This window comes from Schistocerca piceifrons, chromosome X (assembly GCF_021461385.2).
Source record: "Schistocerca piceifrons isolate TAMUIC-IGC-003096 chromosome X, iqSchPice1.1, whole genome shotgun sequence".
NCBI classification, from domain to species: domain Eukaryota; kingdom Metazoa; phylum Arthropoda; class Insecta; order Orthoptera; family Acrididae; genus Schistocerca; species Schistocerca piceifrons.
The window spans coordinates 572669714-572673973 of NC_060149.1; positions in this window are offsets into that span (position 1 = coordinate 572669714).

Genomic DNA, 4260 nt, shown 5'->3' on the forward strand with positions numbered 1-4260 from the left:
GTAATTAGGATGAACGGTTAGACGAACTACTAAAAATGCATTAACACACCAGGACAGTGAGAATTTTTATACCAGTTTTCATTCAGAAAATGCAAACGCCTTATTTTGTTACTCGCATTATGAAAGAAACTTTATAATTCCGTCATGATTGTTTGTCTTTATGTATCTACAACTTTCATAGCAAATTCGGTACATGGGTGATTCAGATATTGTACTATTACTTTCGTGGAACCCTACCTTTATGCTGAATTCCACTGCTGTACATGGTATGCACTGTTACGCTGAAGCATACTTGACATTGGGCTGCAATGCTATAATTGCCTACGCTACAGTCAGCCTAATAAACAACATCGTAGCATGAAACGCTGCTCTCACTGCTCTGAGCCACGCGACGTTCAGGAGGATGACAAACAAACGCCTTCCTTTCGTGTACGCTGCTCAGGAAGGCATCCGCAAAATTCTATAGAGTTTCCAGAGTACGTTCAAAAGTGGAAAATTAACCAGTGCATGGCAATATAAGGCACAACAAACCGGCAAGCAGCCTCACAAGGAAATTTCGTAACGTAGACAGACGTTGTCACAGGAAACTTGGCGGCTTCCCAGACATTTGTACGCTCTCAGCCTCGTACAGCTAGTTTCCTGATACATACGAAAACTACGAAACCACTAAATGAAAGGAACAATTCATCCGTAAGTCAGCAGGACATCACGTGTTTCACCAGTGTTGACTACATATACCAGAGAAAGGCATCACATTTTAAACAATTCAAGAGGAAATAATTAATGCAATTGGGCACTGGTGGAGTTAGCAGTGGTGCAACAGAGAAATACACTACAAAAAGCGCATTCGCTTCCAGATAATACATGCATTACGGATTCCATACGGAATTCACACAAATCCAGTGAGAAAAAACCATACCCACCGCAGCCACATAGGCTTCAGGAGGGTCCAGTTATTCAGAACGACTTAATCGAAGCAATTTATAATATCGTAATAAATGTACTAAGACAGATAACTGATACACTAACAGCATAAAAGAATTCGTCGCAGAATCGCTACGGAATCTGGTTCTCAACATCGGCGGGATATGTTAAGAATAAAGTACACTGGGATGCCCCTTCCATTACAACTAACAAACACAACCTCCTACATCTTTCACGCTCCAACTAGGTATCAATAAGTGCGATATCTGAAGCATAGTTGCTGCCGAATGATCCATTTCAGTTTCCTGGACATGGTTTACACTGATCAGCCAGATCATTATGAGCAGCTGCCCAATAGCCAGTACTCCACCTTTGGCACGGATAACAGCGGCGACGTGTCGTGGCATGAAAGCAATGAAGCCTCGGTAGGTCGCCGAAGGGAGTTCGTACCACATCTGCAAACACAAGTCAGCTAATTCCCGTAAATTCCGGGGGGGGGGGGGGGGGGCGATGAGCTCTGACGCCATTTTGTATCACATCCCACATGTGTTAGATGGGGTTCAGATCTGATGAGTTGGGGATGGGGTGGGGGGACAGCACATCAACTGGAACTCGCCACTGTGCTCCTCGAATCACTCTATCACACTCCTGGTCTTGGGACATTATTCATTATCTTGTTGAAAAATGCACTGCCGTCGGGAAACATGATCGTCGTGAACTGGTGTACCTGTTCTGCAACCAGTGTATGATACTCCTTGGCAATCTTGGTGCCATGCACGAGCTCTATTGGACCTGTTAAAAAATGTGTGTGAAATCTTATGGGACTTAACTGCTAAGGTCATCAGTATTAACCTAAATTATCCTAAGGACAAACACACACACCCATGCCCGAGGGAGGACTCGAACCTCCGCCGGGACCAGCCGCACAGTCCATGACTGCAGCGCCTTAGACCGCGGCTAATCCCGCGCGGCTATTGGACCTGTGGATGCCCACGTTAATGTTCCCCAGAGCATAATGGAGCCGCCGCCAGCTTGTCTCCGTCCCACAGTACAGGTGTCAAGAAGCTGTTCCTCTGTAAGGCAACGGATTCGCACGGTACCATCGGCATGTTGAAGAAGGTATCAGGATTCATCAGGACATGCAACGTTCTGTCACTGCGCCAACGTCCTGTGTCGATGGTTACGTGCCCATGCCAGTCGTAGTTGCCGCTGTTCTGGTGTTAACATCGGCTCATGCATGGGTCGTCGTCTGTGAAGGCTCATCGTTAGGAGTGTTCGATACACAGTGCGTTCAGACACACTTGTACTCTGCCCAGCACTAGTGTCTGATGTTAGTTTCGCCACAGTTCGCCTCCCGTCCTGTTTTACGAATTTGCCCAGCCTGTGACGTCCGATATCTGAAATGAGGGGTGGCTGCCCAATCCTACAACGTCAGGACGTGGTTTCACCTTGGTCTCGCCACGTGTTTAATCACTTTGGTTTCGCCACTCGTTGAAAACACTCATCACAGCACTCCTCGAACACCCGATAAGTCGTGCAGTGTCCGAAATGCTTGTGCCGAGCCTCAGGGCCATCACAATATTCGCTCGGTCAAACTCAGATAGATCCCGCGCCTTCCCCATTCTGCACACGGACAGTACGCTCACTGATACCACGTGCATCGCGCATGTGTCTGACTAGCAGTCATTCCTCGCCAGGTGACGCTGCAACATCTGGACGGATTTATATCGATAGTAAGTGAGTGGTCATAGTGTTCTGGCTGACCATAGTAATTTGAGCCGACATATACGATAGACATAAGGGATGTTCACTTCTCATAAGCAATGGAATCTTGTAGAAAATTCGAAGAGATGAAAGAAAATAGACACCACTTCAAGCCGCTGCAGCTACATTATATACGATAGGAAATGAAATACATGAAACGTTGGTTTACAAATAGCAAAGGGAGACAACAACAAAACTACAACTCAGTATGTTGTTTAATTCGGTGGCGCATTCGAAGATAATATAAGGTGATTTTAAAGGTTATCGCCCTTCTCAGAGCTCAAACAAAGAAATAAGCGTCAGCAAAGTGATAGCGGAGAATATTGACGAAGATAACTTAATCGTCTTAAATTATGGTGCCCCGTCGAGGATAAAATATATTAACAATAAAGATTAAGAAAATATATTTCTTGTGAAACGCAACTGGCACTTTATTCACACGAAGTAATGAGTGCTATCGGCACGAGTAGTCATATTCATTGCATTTTCCTAAATATCCAGAAGGCATTCCACACCGTTCCTCGCAAGGGACTGCAAAACAAAAAGTCATCGAGTTAAACAGAAGTGACATTTGACGTTTCCCAGGAAGTATTATGGGCGATCTCCTGTTCCTTATCAATATCAGCCATTTCAGAGACGATCTCCGCAGCTCCCTTAGTCTGTTTGCAGGAAATACTGTCATTCACCGTTTAGTAACGTCATGAGAAAATCGAAACTAATTGCAAAATGATTTAGAGAAGATATCTATATGGTGCGAAACGTGGTAATGAACTCTGAATAATGAAAAGTATGAGGACATCCACGAGAGTACTAAAAGTAGTCAGTTATATTTCACTTACACAAAAAAAATACATATATCGAAAGGTTGTCATTTCAACTAAATACTGAGGTATTACAATTAGGGACAACTTAACATGGACTGTAGTGTGGAAGGCGTATGGTCAACATCGGTTTATTGCGAGAATTTTTAGGAAAGCGTGGTTCATTTTTAAAGGAGGCCGTGTACAGAAAGCTAGTGCGATCCATACTTGAGAACTGCTCGAGTGTTTGCGATCTCAACCGTATTGAATTGGAGGAAGACACTGAAGCAATTCAGAGGCGGTCTGCTAGATTTGGTACCAGTAGGTTCGTTCAACACGCGAGTGTCACAGAGATGCTTCGCGAAATCCCTGGAGGAAAGATGACGTTCTTTTCGCGGAACACTATTAAGAAAATTTAAACAATCAGCACTAGAAACTGACTGCAGCGAGATGCTACTGCAGCCAACGTACATTTTGTGTACGGACCACGAAGATAAGAGGAATTGGTGTTCGTACGGAGGCACATAGACAGTTGTTCTCCCTCGCTCAGGTTGCGAGTGGAACAGGAAAGCAAATTACTAGTAGTGGGACAAGGTACTCCCCGCCACGCACCATACGGTGACCTGCGGCGTGTGTATGTAGACGCCAAAATTAGTACAATCACATAGGTAATATTGAGGGGAACGCGTAGCAAAGGCTGTGTTTTATTGGTAGAACACTTAGTAGATTCAACAGATCTGCTAAAGAAACTGCCTACACTACGCCTAGCCAT